We start from the raw sequence: 22,147 nt of genomic DNA, 5'->3' as shown, positions 1-22,147 counted from the left end.
TAAAAAAGACCTAGAAGAATTAAAGAACAAACAGACAGAGATGAACAATACAATAACTGAAATGAAAAATACACTAGAAGGAATCAATAGCAGAATAACTGAGGCAGAAGAACGGATAAGTGACCTGGAAGACAGAATGGTGGAATTCACTGCTGCAGAACAGACAAAAGAAAAAAGAATGAAAAGAAATGAAAACAACCTAAGAGACATCTGGGACAACATTAAACGCAACAACAATTGCATTATAGGGGTCCCAGAAGGAGAAGAGAGAAAGGACCAGAGAAAATATTTGAAGAGATTATAGTCGAAAACTTCCCTAACATGGGAAAGGAAATAGCCACCCAAGTCCAGGAAGCGCAGCGAGTCCCATGCAGGATAAACCCAAGGAGAAACACACTGAGTCACGTAGTAATCAAATTGGCAAAAATTAAAGACAAAGAAAAATTATTGAAAGCAACAAGGGAAAAATGACAAATAACATACAAGGGAACTCCCATAAGGTTAACAGCTGATTTCTCAGCAGAAACTCTACAGGCCAGAAGGGAGTGGCATGATATATTTAAAGTGATGAAAGGGAAGAACCTACAACCAAGATTACTCTACCCGGCAAGGATCTCATTCAGATTCGATGGAGAAATCAAAAGCTTTACAGACAAGCAAAAGCTAAGCGAATTCAGCACCACCAAACCAGCTCTACAACAAATGCTAAAGGAAGTTCTCTAAGTGGGAAACACAAGAAAAGAAAAGGACCTACAAAAACAAACTGAAAACAATTAAGAAAATGGTCCATACATATCGATAATTACCTTAAATGTGAATGGATTAAATGCTCCAACCAAAACACACAGGCTTGCTGAATGGATACAAAAACAAGACCCATATATATGCTGTCTACAAGAGACCCACTTCAAACCTAGGGACACATACAGACTGAAAGTGAGGGGATGGAAAAAGATATTCCATGCAAATGGAAATCAAAAGAAAGCTGGAGTAGCTATACGCATATCAGATAAAATAGACTTTAAAATAAACAATGTTACAAGAGACAAGGGAGGACACTACATAATGATCAAGGGATCAATCCAAGAAGAAGATATAACAATTATAAATATATATGCACACAAAATAGGAGCACCTCAATACATAAGGCAACTGCTAACAGCTATAGAAGAGGAAATCGACAGTAACACAATAATAGTGGGGGACTTTAACACCTCACTTACACCAATGGACAGATCATCCAAAATGAAAATAAATAAGGAAACACAAGCTTTAAATGACACAATAGACCAGATAGATTTAATTGATATTTATAGGACGTTCCATCCAAAAACAGCAGATTACACTTTCTTCTCAAGTGTGCATGGAACATTCTCCAGGGTAGATCACATCTTGGGTCACAAATCAAGCCTCAGTAAATTTAAGAAAACTGAAATCATATCAAGCATCTATTCTGACCACAACACTATGAGATTAGAAATCAATTACAGGGAAAAACCGTAAAAAACATGAACACATGGAGGCTAAACAATTTGTTACTAAATAACCAAGAGATCACTGAAGAAATCAAAGAGGAAATCAAAAAATACCTAGAGACAAATGACAATGAAAACACGACGATCCAAAACCTATGGGATGCAGCAAAAGCAATTCTAAGAGGGAAGTTTATAGCCATACAAGCCTACCTCAAGAAACAAGAAAAATCTCAAGTAAACAATCCAACCTTACACCTAAAGGAACTAGAGAAATGAGAACAAAAAAACCCCAAAGTTAGCAGAAGGAAAGAAATCATGAAGATCAGAGCAGAGATAAATGAAATAGAAACAAAGAAAACAATAGCAAAGATCAATAAAACTAAAAGCTGGTTCTTTGAGAAGATAAACAGTATTGATAAACCATTAGCCAGACTCATCAAGAAAAAGAGGGAGAGGACTCAAATCAATAAAATTAGAAATGAAAAAGGAGAAGTTACAAGAGACACTGCAGAAATACAAAGCATCCTAAGAGACTACTACAAGCAACTCTATGCCAATAAAATGGACAACCTGGAAGAAATGGACAAATTCTTAGAAAGGTATAACCTTCCAAGACTGAACCAGGAAGAAACAGAAAATATGAACAGACCAATCACAAGTAATGAAATTGAAACTGTGATTAAAAATCTTCCAACAAACACAAGTCCAGGACCAGACGGCTCCACAGGTGAATTCTATCAAACATTTAGAGAAGAGCTAACACCCATCCTTCTCAAACTCTTCCAAAAAATTGCAGAGGAAGGAACACTCCCAAACTCATTCTATGAGGCCACCATCACCCTGATACAAAAACCAGACAAAGATACTACAAAAAAAGAAAATTACAGACCAATATCACTGATGAATATAGATGCAAAAATCCCCAACAAAATACTAGCAAACAGAATCCAACAGCACATTAAAAGATCATACACCACGATCAAGTGGGATTTATCCTAGGGATGCAAGGATTCTTCAATATATGCAAATCAATCAATATGATATACCATATCAACAAATTGAAGAATAAAAACCATATGATCATCTCAATAGATGCAGAAAAAGCTTTTGACAAAATTCAACACCCATTTATGATAAAAACTGTCCAGAAAGTGGGCATAGAGGGATCCTACCTCAACATAATAAAGGCCATATACGACAAACCCACAGCAAACATCATTCTCAGTGGTGAAAAACTGAAAGCATTTCCTCTAAGATCAGGAACGAGACAAGGATGTCCACTCTCACCACTATTATTCAACATAATTTTGGAAGTCCTAGCCATGGCAATCAGAGGAGAAAAAGAAATAAAAGGATTACAAATTGGAAAACAAGAAATAAAACTGTCACTGTTTGCAGATGACATGATCCTATACATAGAGAATCCTAAAGATGCCACCAGAAAACTACTAGAGCTAATCAATGAATTTGGTAAAGTTGCAGGATACAAATTAATGCACAGAAATCTCTTGCATTCCTATACACTAATGATGAAAAATCTGAAAGAGAAATTAAGGAAACACTCCCATTTACCACTGCAACAAAAAGAATAAAATACCTAGGAATAAGCCTACCTAGGGAGACAAACGACCTGTATGCAGAAAACTATAAGACACTGATGAAAGAAATTAAAGATGATACCAACAGATGGAGAGATATACCATGTTCTTGGATTGGAAGAATCAATATTGTGAAAATGACTCTACTACCCAAAGCAATCTACAGATTAAATGCAATCCCTATCAAATTCCCAGTGGCATTTTTTACAGAACTAGAACAAAAAATCTGAAAATTTGTATGGAGACACAAAAGACCCCGAATAGCCAAAGCAGTCTTGAGGGAAAAAAAAAGGAGCTGGAGGAATCAGACTCCCTGACTTCAGACTATACTACAAAGCTACAGTAATCAAGACAATATGGTACTGGCATAAAAACAGAAACATAGATCAATGGAACAAGATAGAAAGCCCAGAGATAAACCCACGCACCTATGGTCAACTAGTCTATGACAAAGGAGGCAAGGATAAACAATGGAGAAAAGACAGTCTCTTCAATAAGTGGTGGTGGGAAACTGGACAGCTACATGTAAAAGAATGAAATTAGAACACTCCCTAACACCATACACAAAAATAAACTCAAAAGGAATTTGAGACCTAAATGTAAGACTGGACACTATAAAACTCTTAGAGGAAAATATAGGAAGAACACTCTTTGACATAAATCACAGCAAGATCTTTTTTGATCCACCTCCTAGAGTAATGGAAATAAAAACAAAAATAAACAAATGGGACCTAAGGAAACTTCAAAGCTTTTGCACAGCAAAGGAAACCATAAACAAGACGAAAGACAACCCTCAGAATGGGAGAAAATATTTGCAAATGAATTAACGGACAAAGGATTAATCTCTAAAATGTATAAACATCACATGCAGCTCAATATTAAAGAAACAAACAACCCAATCCAAAAATGGGCAGAAGATCTAAATAGACATTTCTCCAAAGAAGACATACAGATGGCCAAGAAGCACATGAAAAGTTGCTCAACATCACTAATTATTAGAGAAATGCAAATCGAAACTACAATGAGGTATCACCTCACACCTGTTAGAATGGCCATCATCAAAAAATCTACAAACAATAAATGCTGGAGAGGGTGTGGAGAAAAGGGAACCCTCTTGCACAGTTGGTGGGAATGTAAATTGATACAGCCACTATGGAGAACAGTATGGAGCTTCCTTCAAAAACTAAAAATAGAATTACCATATGATCCAGCAATCCCGCTACTGGGCATATACTCAGAGAAAACCATAATTCAAAAAGACACATGCACCCCAATGTTCATTGCAGCACTATTTACAATAGCCAGGTCATGGAAGCAACCTAAATGCCCATCGACAGATGAATGTATAAAGAAGTTGTGGTGCATATATACAATGGAATATTACTCAGCCATAAAAAGGAATGAAATTGAGTCATTTGTTGAGACGTGGATGGATCTAGAGACTGTCATACAGAGTGAAGTAAGTCAGAAAGAGAAAAACAAATATCGTATATTAATGCATGTATGTGGAACCTAGAAAATTGGTACAGATGAACTGGTTTGCAGGGCAGAAGTTGAGACACAGATGTAGAGAACAAACGTATGGACACCAAGGGGGCAAAACCGTGGTGGGTGGGGATGGTGGTGTGCTGAATTGGGGTATTTGGATTGACACGTGTCCACTGATGTGCATAAAATTGATGGCTAATAAGAACCTGCAGTATAAACAAACAAAAAAACAAACAAAAAGAAAGGACTAGAGGGAACTTTCTTGAGTGCTAGATACGTTCTATACCTTTATCTTTATAGGGGTTACTCAGGCATATATACATATGTGTAATTTTATTTAGTAGTACACTTAAAATTATTGCTTTTTATGTATTTCGTGTATGTTATATCTTAATAAAAAAATTTAAGTTCCTGTGGCAATTCTTATATTACATTTCTCCTCTGTCCTTTGTTTTCAGTCTCTTCTTTAAACCATGAAAGTCAACACTATCCTGGGACTTTCAGAGTAACTACCTCTCTTTGGGGCCCATATTATCCCTGTGTCTTCTTTGTTTTATTGCTGATCCTCTTCTTTCTCTTTTGCTTAGGCCCATCTTATGTACCAGCTCTAGGATATTCTATTTTTGCCCTCTTCCGTGTTCCATGATTTAGGATTGTCCATGTCATAAAGGTCCAAGGGCACAGGGGTACTTATGGAGGATTTGTTCTTTAAGTGTCTTTCAAATATAAAAAGTAGGCCATCATAGACAGTGAGCTATTAGTAACCCTAATGCAACACTGGCCCCATTCCAATGATTTGCTTTTGGAGATAAACAACCTAGGTCAGACAAATAATAAAGGGATTCTTTCTGGGCTTGAAGTACCCATTGAATAATTTCTAACATGTCTCTAAATAATCATCAATGGCTTTTATAGAGTTACCTTTAAGTTAATTTGCTTTGCCCTCTTTTCTCATCCTTCCTCTATCCTTATACTTCTAGTCCTTCACATCATTTTACCCATTTTAAACACTTATACTGTTATATTCCTCAGTCATCTTCCACAAAGCCTTTTAAAATTTATCCCTGGACCTCTCACCCTCCACATTCTAAACATTGAACTATTTAAGATGTGGAATATGTATAAGTCAAAGTATTCTCCCTGTATTATTACCTGTATCTTAAGAAACTGACCTTAAGCTCACACCCTCCAGAAAGATGAATGGGAAGCATATTTATAATCCCTATGCTGATACATTATTTGCTAATCACAACACAGACCACAGTACTGTTTCAATTAATGGCTAAATATGTTTAGCATTACAAAAATTTTCCTAAATTAAAATCCACAGAAAATACCTTAAATCTACAATGACTACCTAGACATTCCTCAGTAAATTCCATCACAGTGTGAATGCAAATGTATAGAAGGAGACACCCCATGCTTGCATGCTCAGTCAATTGAGTTATCATACATACCAAGTTAGTGAAAAAGGTAAAATAGTGTAGTGTAGAAAGCACTTGACCTGTGAGTTAGGCAGAGTAGGTATTATTTTTTCTATTTCACGAATTAGGCCCAGATTGGCAAAAGGACTTGTTCAAGGTCACAAAAGGCAGAATCAGAGCTGGAACCTTTCTTTTGCTATGTTCCTTTCATATTACCATACTGGCCTTTTAAAGCCGTTTAGGGGTCAGATCCACTGATCATCCTCAAACAAGAGTTCCCTGAGGAAAGCTGTACCAATTACTAGTCCGTGATCTTTCCTTATCCTCAGAAGTGAACTCATAGCAAACTTTTCCTTTCGTATAACACGGTTGGCACACTCTATGCCATTTACCTCCATCTACCTCCTGAACCTCTGTATTCCTACCTTCTGAGGCTTTGGAAGGTGCTGAGATAATCTGCTGGGGTGTGATACTTTATTTTAGAGATAATGAGGAAGCTGGGGGCTTGGGAATGTCGAACTAGGAGACATAGAGGAATGATGGGCTGGGAAGAGGAAGACAGTTACTTATTTTAAATGGTTTTTATTCTAGGCTGCTCATGATTTAAACAGTAATATTTTAGCCTGATAACGTTTTTGTTAATCATGCTCTCCCCTGAGTCATTCTGATCCCTGAGGCAAGGAGCCAGTTTTCTTCTGCAGAAAGGTTATTGCTTCTCTTAATGTTCTGAGAGAACATTAAGAGAAGGGGGATGGGGATATCTTGAGGGTTGGTATTTGAGCTTGGTGAGGAAGCAGGAAGAGCATGCCAAGGGCTAGGACAAATCATTCTCCATTTTCTTATGGGTGTCATTCCAAGTCTTAGCAATTATCCAACAATTTCATTCAAACATTTGTTTTGAGCATATATCCATAGTGTTCCTATCCATCTGCCTATCTATATCTATCTATCTATCTATCTATCTGTCTATCTAACAGTCATCTATCTATCTATCTATCTATCTATCTATCTATCTATCCGTACTGTGCTCTGTTAGATACCAGAATGCAAATATGAAAGTTCAAGACAGTTTCTGCCCTTAAGGACCTCATGTCATGAGCAAAAAACATGGCTATGAGCATAATGTGCTTTCAAACTACTACATGTATATAACTCTGTTTTCTTCTTTGCTCACTAAATATGAAGTCGATTTGAAAAGATGTTGGTATTGCTCCTGTGAAAAGAATTTGTTGGTTTTAGTAAATTCTGCCTGGTATTCTCAAAAGGGGACATTGCAGTGGGAGAGGTTTCTGGCTGAAGTTTGTCAGAAGTGCTACCAAAGTGTGAAATCAGCCAAGGTTTCTTTGGTGCCCTTCCAACCTCCCTGACTACTGGCTCTCAAATCTCCAGTGCCTTAAAACTGTCCCCCACCTTTCCAAGCCCTCTTCCTATTGCATCTCACCCAGATCTGCCTTACTTGGGAAGTTCCTGCTTGGAGTTTTTCTATTTAGTCTTTTGCTGGTGAAAATGTATCTATACTCTTTTTCAGAAGACTGTGGACTTGGAGACACTAACCCTCTGGAGATAGGCACTGATTCAAGATACACTTAAATAGAGGTCAGCTCTATTTGCCTCTGGTTAATTCTACTATCTGTGCATGAAGGATGGGATTTCTCCTCCTTGTACCAGACCATTAGAAAAGTAGCCTATCCCATTTGTCTTCTTTACCATCTTTCTCTAAGTCAAATTCCACAGTAGTTATGTTTATTTTGCTTCAAGATTCTATAGCTGTTTTACTCTCTATTATGGGTACTATAATTTAGAAAGAATGCTGTACTAATTTCAACTCTAATAATAACCTAGACGATTCAGTCATCATAGTTGAAAGGAGTTCATTTTGTACAGTGGTTCCTAATCTTTTTCACATCATGATACAAATAGAAGATAGTATTTGTATATCTCACTGGGACAAACAGGCAAGGCTGCTTGCAGCTAGAAGCAACTGGCCTGGAGGTTCCAGCTACCCAAAGCCATTTCTGATCACCTTGAGAGTTAAAGGAATTAGTATCTTATTACATGCCTATAGTGTATTTGTGGAGAACCCATGTGCCAAGAACAACACACCACTTGGGAGGTTCCAAGATTTCCAAGCACTATCAACTAAATCCCCTAAGCCTTTTTTCACATATGAAGCTCTTAAGTCAAATCTGATCCATCCTGTGTATTTGAAGGATTTTTCCATTGATCATTATCACATTTCATTTTTTTAAAAAAATATTGGGCCCATTTCAGCTCTCTTCATCCCTATACAGGTCATCAGCAAAAATTTTGAACAAGCCAAGGACTACATTTCTCCCTGTATTTAATACCTTTCATCTCTTTACTTAACATTTCTTGAGCACCTTTTACGTGATGAACAAAACATCTACAGTTTCCGTCCTCATGGATCTTATGATGAATCCAGTAAGCAGAGCTGTTTTGGTGTAATTGTTCAATTAGTTGTGAGCTCATCTAATTGTGTTGTTACCTTTCTATTTTTTTCATAAGTATATCATGTGAAACTTTGTCAAATGCCTGCATTGTTCAATCCAGATATACCACATATACAGCATTCATCTTATATACTAACCTAGTAAACGTAAGAAAGAAGTGCACCATGTCTGTAAATAGGCATGAAATTGTAAGTTGCAAGCTTTGCTGTCACTTGCCAGTAAGTACACAGGAAGATTTTGTGGGGATGTGTCTCTGGCTTGCTTGAGGAGAAAGGCTCCAAGGGAAACAAGAAATATGTTTCTGCATGGCAAGAGAAGAGGAAAATGAGGCGGGGTGTGTGTGTCATGGAATGAGAGGGGAGACGTATCAGAGTAATTGAGAGTGACTAGCACATAGCTTAAAGATATGCCAGTAACTCCAAAAGTAACAAGTAAAGTAGTCAGTTGAGGCACACCAGGGTGGGAGGGACAAGATTTTAAAAGGTATTAGGAGACACACAGCAAAGACGGTGGTTCCCAAACAGCAATATTTTCTACAACTTTGGTCATTATGAGTGAAACAAAAGACATACAAAAGACTATGAATTAGGCAACGTGGGGAAAGTGTAGCTGTCCAGCTGTATATGCCAGTTACTGACAATATGGTTATATATTGTTTTCTGTTAATTGAGCTTCTTAATGTAACATTAGGCCAAGGGCGTACACTATGCAAATTATGATGCTTTGGTAAAAGAAGACTGCTTGCCTTGACACAACAGATATTGCTAGCTGTACCATATACCAAAATAGAGTATTCATAGTAACTTAACTTGGGCCTTTTGTTCTATCAAAAATCAGCATGGGATTTTCAGTAGGAAATTTGAGTATTCTATCAAAACTGTTGGTTCCTAGTGATCACCACTGTTTTCTTCTTCTCATCAGTAATTTATTTTGGTAATCAGTTCTAAGGCCCTGACTAAACTTTACACTGAGATCACATTTTATAAGTTCTGGAATTTCCTCTTATTAATAAGGAGTATATTTTCCAGCCTTTATTTTTAATAGACTTTTTATTTATTTATTTATTTATTTTTTGCGGTACGCGGGCCTCTCACTGCTGTGGCCTCTCCCGTTGCGGAGCACAGGCTCCGGACGCGCAGGCTCAGCGGCCATGGCTCACGGGCCCAGCCGCTCCGCGGCATGTGGGATCTTCCCGGACCGGGGCACGAACCCGCGTCCCCTGCATCGGCAGGCGGACTCTCAACCACTGCGCCACCAGGGAAGCCCTAGACTTTATATATTAAGAGCTCTTTTAGTTTCATAGCAAACTTGAGCAGAAGATGCAGAGATTTCCTGTATAGCCCCCGCCCCCACACACACATAGCCTCCCCATTATCAACAAACACCCTTCACCGGAGTGGAACATTTGTTACAATTGATGAGCCAAGGTTGATATGTTATTATTAGCTAAAGTCCGTAGTTTACATTAGTGTTCACCCTCGTGTTGTACGTTCTATGGGTTTGGACACATGCACGATGTGATGTATCCACCATTATAGCATCATACAGAGTAGTTTCACTGCCCTAAGAATGCTCTGTGCTCAGCATGTTCATCCCTCCCTCCCCCTCCCAAACCCCTGGCAACCACTGATCCTTTTACTGTCTCCATAGTTTTGTCTTTTCCAGAGTGTCTTATAGCTGGAATCATACAGTCTGCAGCCTTTTCAGGTTGGTGTCCTTCACTTAGTCATATGCATTCAAGGTTCCCCCATGGCTTTTCGTGGCTGATAGATCATTTCTTGTTAGCAGTGAATACTATTCCATTGTCTGGATGGACCACAATTTATGTCTCCATTTGCCTACCAAGGTCATCTTGGTTGCTTCCAAGTTTGGGCAATTACGAATAAAGCTTCCATAAGCATTTGTGTGCAGTTTTTGTGTGGACCTAAGTTTTCAGCTCCTTTGGGTAAATACCAAGGAGCATGATTGCTGTATCATATGGTAAGAGTATTTTTATTTTGTAAGAACCTGACACACTGTCTTCCAAAGTAGCTGCATCATTTTTTTGCATTCCCACCAGCAGTGGATGAGATTTCCTGTTGTGCCTCTTCTTCACTGGATTTTCATCATTCTAATAGGTGTGTAGTGGTATCTTACTGTAGTTTTTTTTTTTTTTTTTTGTGGTACGCGGGCCTCTCACTGTTGTGGCCTCTCCTGTTGCAGAGCACAGGCTCCGGAAGCGCAGGTGCAGCGGCCATGGCTCACGGGCCCAGCCGCTCCGCGGTATGTGGGATCCTCCCGGACCAGGGCACGATCCCGTGTCCCCTGCATCGGCAGGCGGACTCTCAACCACTGCGCCACCAGGGAAGCCCCTTACTGTAGTTTTAATTTGCATTTCCCTGATGATGTGTGATGAGGAGCATCTTTTCATATGCTCATTTGCCATCTGTGTATCTTCTTTGGTGAGGTGTCTGTTCATATCTTTTGCCCATTTTTAAAAATTGGGGTAAGAACGCTTAACATGAGATCTAGACTCTTAACAAAATTTTGAAGTGTACAATACAGTACTGTTAACTCTAGGCACTATGTTGTACAGTAGATCTCTAGAACTTATTCATCTTGTATAACTGAAACTTTATACCCATTGAACAACATCTCCCCATTTTCCCCTCTTTTCAGCCCCTGACAACCACCATTCCACTCTCTGCTTCTATGAGCTTGACTATTTTAAATACCTCATGTAAGTGGAATCATGCAGCATTTTTCCTTCTGTGACTGGCTTATTTCACTTAGCATAATATCCTTCAGGTACATCCATGTTGTCACATATGGCAGGATTTCCTTTTATTTAAAGCTGAATAATATTCCAATGTATGTATATACTATATTTTCTCTGTTCATCTGCTAATGGACATTTAGGTTGTTTCCATGTCTTGGATACTGTGAATAATACTGCAATGAAGATGTGAGTGCAGATACATCTTCAAGATCCCGATTTCAATTCTTTTGGATATATACCCACAGCTGTATTGCTGGATCATATGGTGGTTTTATTTTTAAGTTCTGAGGACCCTCCATATGTTTTCCATAGTGGCTACACCATTTTACATTCCCATCAACAGTGTACAAGGGTTCCAATTTTTCCACATCCTCCAAGCACTTTTTATCTTTTGATAATATCTATCCTAACAAGTGTGAGGTGAGGTCTAATTGTAGTTTAGATTTGCATTTCTCTGATGATTAGTGATGTTGAGTACCTTTTAGAGTTCTTCTTCCATTCTCCATAAGTCTTTAAAGATCACCAAGAAGGATCTAATCCATAACTTTTCACAGTATAAATATGAATCATCTGGTCAGAAGATTTGACCTATTGCATGAACTACATACTTTCCTTTGTTTCATCACCTATATTGGGCTTAAAATTTCCCTTTCCAAAGGGAACTAATTCTGATCGTTTTTTAAAATCACATGTTAACATAGCATATGGTCCAAGCATTTTCCCTACATTAATCAGCATATGTGAGAGGTGCTCAAAGGATAATCTGTAGTCGTGGATGCTCACTGCTTCTATGTTATCCATTGTCCTTACAGACATCTTGGACCCCTGTGTTTTCCTTTTATTTTGTTCATTTGTGCTTTAGCTAATTCAGATCAGTGATTACAGATGTCAGTTGAATCATAGAATTGTATAGTTGTATCTTTCACAACATGTTCACAGTGAGAAACACCAACAAATTAGAAAGAGTCATTTGCAAAGGTATCATAAGGTTACTAGTAGCATCAAGTTAAAAATGAATACTCATCAATAAAAATACAATGCAAAGTTTGGAAATATATAATTATTCTACCTGTAGGCATAGACTTTTAGAATGTTACATTTTGCAGGTGAAAAACTGATGTTCTGGGAGGTGGAGACCAACTTTTCCTATGGTTTCCATGAGGAAAGATTTTTTTCTCTACACTCTCCTGGAATCTGTCTATTCCTTCATCTACTAATTCTGATGATTCACCTGACTGATGAATTTGAGAGTATGAATTGAACATGTGTAACTGAGCTTCTTCCTCCTTCTCTTCCCTTGGTTGCCAGCTGACCACAGGGAAGCATGCTTTTTGATCCGCCTATTCATTCCTTACATTTTACATGGACAGGCTTTCACATAACGTTACCTATGGTTGTATAGTATTGCCTGTGAATGGATGGGTAAAGCTAATTCTTTGGTACAATACTAAGGAAGCCACATTCTCCAGTATTCGCTTTATCAGCAATAAAGCTAATGTTCTGATTTTCATGTGCATGACTTCTCTATCTTTCAATTGGTTTCAAATGCAGGAAAGAAAGGGGGAGCTGTATTGCAATCCCCTAAAGCCCTTATAATCAGAAAGTAGAACTCCTACAAACTTAGAAGGCATGTGCAACTTCTGTGGACTTCATCATGCTCCATTGTGTATCTGGAGAGTCATTCCAATAAATGTCTTATCGGAGCAAAAATGTTTGGTTTCCTGGCCAATAACTTGTGGATCTCCTGATGGAATACTTTTTTTATTACTTCCATTAACAGACTGAAATGCCAAATGAATGACTATTTTCTACTAGTCAACCCAGTAAGTTTGGAAAACTCCCACCAGAAAGACAACACACAAGATCTTGTTCTTTTGAAAAACCTTATACTTGTGCTTGGCTATACTGGCACCTTTCATACAAGCTTGTAAACTTTTTGAACAAGGCAGGGATATTTTCAGGGGTATCTCAACACTGTCACCTTGAGTGAGATGGGCTGGAGTGAAATGTGAGGATTCCTACAGACTCTAATGGATTACTGCTTCTAGACTGAATGAGCTTGTTATCAAAGGGGACTTCCCCTAGTGTAACAAAATTTCATCTCTATTTACCTTTACTGTATGTGCTCTGAATTTAGGAGAAAACCACTCTACCTCCAGCCTTCTAAAATGTAGTTAGGAGAAAGTTTCTATAAATCTTATTTCAGGAGAGAAAAAAAAAACTTTGACAACTGCAACAGAATGATTCCAGTATCCTTCAGAAGGGACAGGAAAAACCTTGCTGAGTAAGATGCTGGCCTGTCTACTTGTGATTCTGTTATGTTAATCTATAAAGTATCCAATTCTAATGTCCCCTATTTTTCTGGCTGGAGAAACCCCTTAGCAAATACTTAGCAAATTAACAGTCTGTGTTTCTTTGCCAGAGCTTCCAAATCAGCCCTTTCCCTTAGAGCAAAAATAAGGGACCAAAAGTGGGAGAGGAGGAATAATTATACTGTTTAGTAATTGAAAAGAGTGCCTTTTGGATGGTGTTTTTTTTTAATACTTTGTTGAAGCAAGGGAAAGAAATAGAAAAGTGTGATGCCTTTCAAACTGGACAAACCAAGTCAGTCTACGCTGGATTTTATTTAAAGGATTTGAAATTTATAATCTATAATGTCACTTATTATTATGTGTTTTATTTTCCTTTATTTTCTTAGCAAAGTTTAATTTTGATAAATTGTGTTTTCAACTGAAATCATAGTGTACTGAGTTCTTTCACACTGTAAACAATATTGAGAGAGGATGGATTCATTACACAAATGAATGAAATAAGCTCCTACTCTGTGTCAGGCACATATAAGGCAATAAAGTTTTCATTATGAGCAAACAATAGATATAGTCCCTATCTTAGTAGAGCTTTCAAATATGAAGGGAGATAGTCATTAAATAATGAAATAATAGTAGCCTGTATAGCATTTATAAAAAAAAATTACAGAGAACTGTAAGAGCATATATAGCTGACTTTATTTGAGTTGAATAATCAGCAAAGATTTTCCTATGAATGGGACGTTTACACTGAAAGCTAAAAGATAGTTAAAAGTAAGGTAAGCAAATGGTACGTGAAGAAAGGGAGCAGGAAGACATTCAAGGCAATGGGAACAGCATATGAAGAGGCTCAGAGTCATTAGTCTCTAGAACTATAGTCTCTAGAACTATAATGTTCTCTAGAACATTAGTCTCTAGAACCACACTAGAAAGGCAGTGTGGCTAGAAAGTGGAAACCAAGGAAGAGTACCAAACAGTGAGAACAGAATGGTAGATATGGGACAGAAATTGCAGGGTTCATAAATTATGTTAAAGATTGGACTTTATTTTAAGGGTATTGGGGAGCCACTGAAAGGTTTTAAGCTTTACTGGTGTGTGTATGTGTGTGGTAGGGGAGGGAGGGAAAGTCAAATTTGTATTTTATAGAGTGACTATTCTGGCTTTAGTAGGGAAACTAGTATATAAGGGGTTAAGAAAGAGAACAAGGGGACCAGTCTAGAGACTACTAAAATCACCATGTGAGAAACTTGAGTTAGTGACTTGAGTTAGAGTAGAAACGGTAAATTGTGGAGTTGGGGAAAAGTACTCAAATGTGAGGTCCTTTCGGGAACTAAAATACCACAAAAGTTAGTACTAGATTGGATATAGGATATAGGGGATTCCCCAATGTCATTTTGACTTGCTTGACTGCATGGATGGAAGGATTATTTGCTGAAATACAAAATACTGGAATAATGGAGTTTGCTTATTTTTGGCAGAAGAGACATGATGAGTTCTATTTTAATACTTAGTTTGAGACATCTGTGAAATATCCAAATAGAAATAGTAAAGTAGCAGTTGGATATATAGATATGGCTCAGGAGAGAGGACTGCGCTAGAGATATACATTAAGGAGTCATTGGCATATAGATAGTAATTTTGGCAATGGGAATGGATGAGATGATCCAGGAAGAATACATAGAGGGAAATGAGAAGGCAGCCTGGGACAGGAGCTGGGGAAAGTCCAGCTTTTCAGGGGAGGGTCAAGGAGGACGATCTAAGCCAGAAGGACGAGGAGCATCCAGGTGGGGCTCAAGGGCGCCGTCCCAGAAGCCAGCCGAGCAGGGTTTCCGTGGGAGGGCCACAGCCTGCGCGGCCACCTGAGGGGTCAAGGGACATTAGGGCCAACAGGTAACCCGGGGCGCTGGCATCAAGAAGGTCCCAGGCGGCCTTGGCCGCAAGCCGTCCTGCGGGGGTAATGGAGGCAAGGGCAGAGTGGAGCAGGTTGCGAGACGGGGAGGGAAGTCTGTGGAAGAAGCCAGCACACAGGACTTTGGAGAAGCCGGCAGGGAGAGGAAGGGAGGGTGCAGAGCCCCACCGCTGGCTGCGGATGTGATTCCGAAGGAGGCCTTTCCTCCCGCGTTTTCTGAGGATGGGAGGTGTTGAAAATAGAGGGGAAAGGGCCTCCCTGGTGGCGCAGTGGTTGAGAGTCCGCCTGCCGATGCAGGGGACGTGGGTTCGTGCCCCGGTCCGGGAGGATCCCACATGCCGCGGAGCGGCTGGGCCCGTGAGCCATGGCCGCTGAGCCTGCGCGTCCAGAGCCTGTGCTCCGCAACGGGAGAGGCCACAACAGTGAGAGGCCCGTGTACCGCAAAAAAAAAAAAAAAAAAAAAAAAAAATAGAGGGTAAAGAGGGAGACAAAGTGACCGCTATGCTAAGAAAGCCCAGCAGGGTGGAGAGCTCGGTGCCCAGCTCACAGCAGGAGGACTGCCTGGCCTTCCAAAGGAGTAGGAACCTCCACCGTCACCATCACAGGAGAAAGGAGGGCAGGATGGCAGGGACTCAAAGACATTGGTAGCCTCAGAAGCAGGAGGTTAGGAGGCCCCTCCACACCGCCAGGGAGAGCCAAGCTGAGCCTTGGGGTTGGAGCTCAGCTTCCTCCTTCACCCGCCAGGAGCTCCCACCTTCCTGGTCTCCACTCGCTTCTTCCCAAGTGCCTGGGGAGATCCGATCATGAGAGGCCCTGGGGTCGTTCAGGAGCTCGCTGGCATCTGAGGAGGCCTTGCCCGTGTCTGTCATGCCTCTAGGTCCCCTCCGCATCGTGGCCCTGGTCATCACCGTGGGCCTCACCTGGCTCGTAGCCAGCATCCTCGGTGGGCCTGGTGGTGGCTTTCCTCGCATCCAGCAACTCTTCGCCAGTGAGTGTGGGACTCTCCCTCGCCCCACTACAAGGTCCCCGGCGCGGCCACCTGGGCCTGCAGCCTGAGGCTTCGGGTGGAGGTGGTGGTGGCCTGGGTTTGCTGTCTCTTCCTGGCAGGGCACCTGTAGCTGCCCTCGGTCCGCCTCCTGGCATCGGGCACAGCCTGCCCCCTACCACCCAGTTGCTTCAGCTGGAAATGCCAATCTCCGCTAATTAGAATCCTTTGTTCGCTGAGGCCCATGTGAGGGGGCAGGGGGGCTTCTGCTGAACATTGGGGATGACTCCCAAGTTGTTCCCTGCAGGCTTTCTGCTGGGTTCTGAGATGGGGAGGGGACTCGACACCTCGTTACTGGTGACACATCACCTAAGTACTTTTTTTTCAACTTTATCAATAAAAATTTCAGAATTTACTTATATGTATAAAAGATATATATGTATTTACAAAAGACTTAAAAACCATAACCACATTTAAAAATAATCGGTTTACTTAATTTCATCAAATATACAGTGAGTGTTCAAACTTCCAAATATCTCATAAATGTAAAAAACATTTTATGTAGATTTAAAAAAAATCAGGATCCAAATAAGCTCCACATATTGTGATTGGTTGTCTTTTAAAGTTTTATTTCTTAAATTATCATACACTAAAATTGACTTTTTGTTCTTTTGGTGTAAAGTTTTATACATGCATAGATTCATGTAACTATAATTAGAATATAGTATAGTTCCATTACCCTAAAAATCTTGTTTGTACTATATTGTTATAGTCATAGCCTCCTCCCTACCCCTAACCCCTGGAAACCATTTATCTGTTATCCATCCCTATAGTTTTGTCTTTTATAGAATGACATATAATGGGAATTGGTATGTAATCTTTGACTTCTTTCACTTAGTATAATGCCTTTGAGAATCAGTCAAGTTTTTGTGTGTATCAATGGTTGTTATTTTATACTAAGTAATATTTCACTGTATGGAATGTATCACAATTTATCCATTCACCCATTGAAGAACATTTAGGTTGTTTAATACTTATGTACAGAATATATTTCGGTCATGTTTTCCTTTATCCAACCTGATCATCTCTGTCTCTTAAATGGTGTGTTTAGCTCATTTACATTTAGTGTAATTATTGATATGTTTGGATTCAAGTCTACTGTTTTGTGTTTCTTTTGTTTATTTTTGAACATTTTCTAGTATTCCATTATAAATCATTTATAGTACTTTTGAGTATTTCTCTTTATACAATATTTTTAGTGGTTGCTCTAGGGATTACCAAATGTATACTTTTCACAGTCTATTTAGAATCAATAAATCTATTTCAGATCAGTGTCTTACTAATTCAACTGAAATGTAGACACCTTACTGCCATATAGATACCTTTACCTTCTACATAGTTATGCTATAGTTGTCTTATATATTATATCTACCTACATTTAAAATCCTATCAGAGATCATTATGTTTTTTGCTTTCAACCATCAAACATGTTATAAAGAACTCAAGAGGAGAAAAGTCTACTATATTTACCCATATATTTACCATTTCTCTTGACTTTTTTTTATTCCTGATGATGTAACTTTTCTTCTGGTATCATTTCCTTTCTGTCTGAAGAACTTTTCAGCAATTCTTTTAGAGCAGGTTTCTGATTTTAAATTTTCTTAGGTTTTATTCATCTGAGAATGTATTTATTTCACCTTCATTAGTAAAGATATTTTCACTGGATTTACAATTCCAGGTTGACAGTTCTTTTCTTTCAGCACTTGGAAAATATTGTGTACTTCCTTTTGGATCCCGTGGCTTTTGATGTGAAATCTGTTTTTCCCCTATTGCTAATATATTTTTGTCTATGGCTGCTTTCAAGACCTTTTCTTTCTCTTTAGTTTTCAGCATTTGATTACGATGTATCTGGGCATGGATTCCTTTGTGTATATCCTGTATGGGGTTGGCTCATCTTCATGAATCTGTAGATTTATGTTTTTCCCCAAACTTGGGATATTTTCAGTCATTATTTCTTCAAATATTTTTTTCAATTCAGCACTCTTTCTCCTCTCCTTCTTGGATTCCAATGATGTGAATTTTAGAATTTTTGTTATTTTCCCACAGGTTCCCAAGACTCTGTTCACTTTTTTTCCCAATCTTTTCTCTCTGTTCATATTGGATGATATCTAGTGGTCTATCGTTAAGTTCACTGGTTCTTTCCTCTGTCATCTCTATTCTACCATTGAGTCCATCAGGTGAATTTTTTTTCACTGAGTGTTTCAGTTCTAAAATGTCTATTTGATTCTTCTTTATACGTTTTATTTCTTTACTGATGCTTTCTATTTTAATATTTGTTTAAATAATGTTCACAATTGTCCATCAGAGATTTTTTATAATAGCTGCTTTAAAGCCCTCATCAAATGACTCCAACATCTCTGTCATCTCATTGTTGCTATCTGTTGACTGTCTTTTCCCATGCAAGTTGAGATTTTCCTGCTTATTTGTATGCCAAGTATTTTTTGTTTTGTATCCTGGGCATATTGAATATTACATTATAAGATTCTCAGTTTTGTTTACATCCTAGGAAAATGCTGATATTTTTGTTTTAGTCTTCAGTGGGCTGTGGGTTCCAAAATCAGTTCAAATTTCTTTTTTGCAGTACTAATTGCATCTGTCTAGCATATGTGCCACCCAGTGGTCATCCTGAGACCTGAGTGAAGATCTACCTGTTAGCTCACTTCTCAAAGTCTTTGGTATATTAATTAGTATCAAATACATTCATGAGCAGGTCAGGTTGCTCTGGAGTTCATAAACAATTTTATGGGGGTCACTCTTCCAAGTTCCTCTCTCTCAATTATCTCCAAAGTATTTTTTAGCTCCCAAGTCTCTTCTTTTTATTCTTCCACCCCAAACTGCCCACTTCTATGATTGTACCATGTCCAAAGTCAAGCAGAAATAAGACAAAGAAAGGAAGAAAAGCAATGGGATATGTTCCTACTCTCTTGGAGCGACAACTCCATCCAATGGAGGGAAATGTTCCGCTCTCTGAGTTTTGGCTCCCGCATGCCTCCAATTGCCAGCCAATATCACTGCCACAGGATTGCCTGGAGGTTAGGGCACAAGAGAATGGAATAAAAGGAGGAAAAAATGAAAGATTCCCCACCCCTGACCTTTAGGTTTTATGTTTCCTGTTCCTTAAGCCAGGCTTCTTCTGAGTCCTCTTTTGTACTACAGTGTCCACTTCTGAGTTTTGTGTTGCATTGAGTTGAGGCCAGGATATACCAAAATGAAAATCATGGTACTGTTTGGGGTTCTTCAAGTTATGGTATTTTTCCATTATATATTTACAATTGAACAACATTTATAAGTTGATCAGGGAATGTTCCAAGTTCAGCCTGGCTTAGGCTCTGAGTTTCTGACCTACTTGCATTTCACTTCTCAGTGTAGGCCAGGCTGACCTGCTGCAGGCCTCAGGATACTTCTATACTAACAGAAATAATCCTTTGTACCCATAAGACTGACTGGTATTTCAGTTAGGACTTACATTTGCAGTTGGTGAGAAACTCAATCTAAATTGACTTTATCAAAAGGGTAGTTGATTGGCTCATGTAACAGAATAGTCCAGGGATAGGTCTAGCTTTAGATAATATGACCTAATCCAGGACCTCATAATATCATCAAGGCATGAACTCTCTCCATTTCTCAGTTGTGCTTTCCTCAGTATTACATGCATTTTCATATAGTTTCTTCCCTCATTATGGCGAGGTGGTTACCAATAATTCCTGGTTTACAACTTCATGACTTAAGTCCAACAGAATAGAGAACACCTCTTTATTGCTTGAACAAGATTCCTGGTATTATCTCTGATTGGATCAAAATGTTTTACTTGAATCATCTGCCCATATCCAAATCATATATTGTGGCCTAGGAGAGTGATTGGCCAGGCCTGTGTTACATGTATGCTCTTGGAACCAGAGATAGAGTCAGCTTTACCCAAAGCACACCACACATAAACAAAGCACATTGCTGATCATTAGTGATGATCTTCCTAAAGTAAAATCACGGTGGTTCTACCAGATGAAGAGGTGATGGACGATGGGAGAAAGAATTAACAAATGTATACTATACCCAGAGAACTCAATAACTTCCATTAGGGCGCTTATAAAGCCTTGCCTTCCCTCTGTACTTTTTGTTGGTCCAGTTTGTCTCTCTTCCCTTGCTGAATCCTTACCCATAAGTTTTAATTATTGTTTGTTCTTCAGAACAGAGGCTTATAGGTTGTAATTGAAACCATTTATGAGATGAAATATCCTGAAGTATATATTAAGCAGTGGCTCTAAAAGTCTTGTCTCTGGAGCAGCAGCAGCATAGCCTAGGAACATGTTAGAAGTGCCAGTTCTTGGGTCTCATCCCAGACCTAATGAGTCAGAAACTATTGTGATGGAGCTCAGAAACCAGTGTTTTAACAAGCCCTCCAGGTGATTGTGATGCTCACTAAGATTTGAGAAGCACTGAACTAGAGAATAGGAAGAAAAAAGTAAAGATTGCAGAAGAGACTGCAGAGAATAACCAGGGATGTAGAAAGAAAACCAGAAGCATGTGGTAACAAGATAAGTCAAAGAGAATGCTTTAGAATGTGTTTACTAATTTGTTGGATAGTTCCCATATTATAAGGTAAGGTCTAAGAGACCAGAGAATTTTTTTGTCTTGCTCTCTGCTGTATCCATAGCATATAGTCGGAGACTTCAAAACTTCTCTCTCTGCAGCTGGTTGAACAAGTAAACAGAAAATTAGTAATGATATAGAATACCTGAACAATACTATCAAATAAGACTCAGTTTGTATTTACAAATACTCCACCTAACAAAAGCAGAATACAATTTCTTTTCAAGTGTGCATGGAAGATTCACCATTATAGAACATACTTTGGATCATAAAACAAGCCTCAACGAATTTGAGTATCAATCATATAAAATATGTTCTCAGATCACAATGGAATTAAACTAGAAATAAATAACAGAAATATATCTGAAAAATTGCCAAATATTTGGAAATTTAACAATATACATCAAAGTTACCCAGAGATCAAAGAAATCTGAACCAATAACTTAAAATATTTTGAACTGGGGAATTCCCTGGTGGTCCAGTGGTTAGGACTTGGTGCTTTTGCTGCCATGGGCCCAGGTTTGATCCCTGCTCAGGGAACTAAGATCCCAAGGTAGCTGTGTGGTACAGCCAAAAATAAATTTTTAAAAATATTTTGAACTGAATAAAGATAAAATACAACAGATGAAAATATGTGGGATGCAGCTAAATCAGTGTTTAGAGGGAACTTTATATTGTTAAATTCTTAAATTAGAAAAGAAGAAAAGTCTCATATAAATAATCTAAACTTCCAGCTAAGAGGTTCAAAATAAACCCAAAGCAAGCATAGGGAAGGAAATTATAAAGATAAGAGCAGAGGTCAATTAAACTGAAAAAAGAAAATTAATAGAGAATATCAATGAAACAAAAGTTGCTTTTTTAAAAGATCAACAAAATTGATAAGCCTCCTGCCAGACTGACCAAGAAGAAAAAAGCAATAAAACTACAAATATCATTAAAGGCCACACAGACATTAAGAGGATAAAGGAATACTATGAAAAACCTTATGCTCAGAAATGAAACAACTTAGATAAAACGAACAAATTTCTTGAAAGACACAAACTACAGAAACATCCAAGAAGAAATAGATAACCTTAACAATCCTAT

The 22,147-nt window shown here is 38.6% G+C and overlaps 1 protein-coding gene, 1 long non-coding RNA gene and 1 other non-coding gene across 3 annotated transcripts in view; 2 read left to right on the top strand and 1 right to left on the bottom strand.

The window, feature by feature from the left end:
- The window catches only part of TMLHE (trimethyllysine hydroxylase, epsilon), a 256,921-nt gene that overhangs the window by 104,351 nt on the left and 130,423 nt on the right, over nucleotides 1–22,147 (bottom strand). The gene's annotated exons all lie outside the window — the stretch shown is intronic.
- The window catches only part of LOC137217181 (uncharacterized), a 91,779-nt gene that overhangs the window by 36,190 nt on the left and 33,442 nt on the right, over nucleotides 1–22,147 (top strand). The window lies entirely within an intron of this gene.
- Nucleotides 21,529–21,601, top strand: TRNAK-UUU (transfer RNA lysine (anticodon UUU)). The gene has a single exon. It is a non-coding gene; the product is annotated as a tRNA-Lys (tRNA).

This window comes from Pseudorca crassidens, chromosome X (genome assembly GCF_039906515.1).
Source record: "Pseudorca crassidens isolate mPseCra1 chromosome X, mPseCra1.hap1, whole genome shotgun sequence".
Lineage (NCBI taxonomy): Eukaryota > Metazoa > Chordata > Mammalia > Artiodactyla > Delphinidae > Pseudorca > Pseudorca crassidens.
The sequence above is the reverse complement of the archived record's forward strand: the minus strand, read 5'-3'. Positions and strand labels throughout refer to the sequence as shown.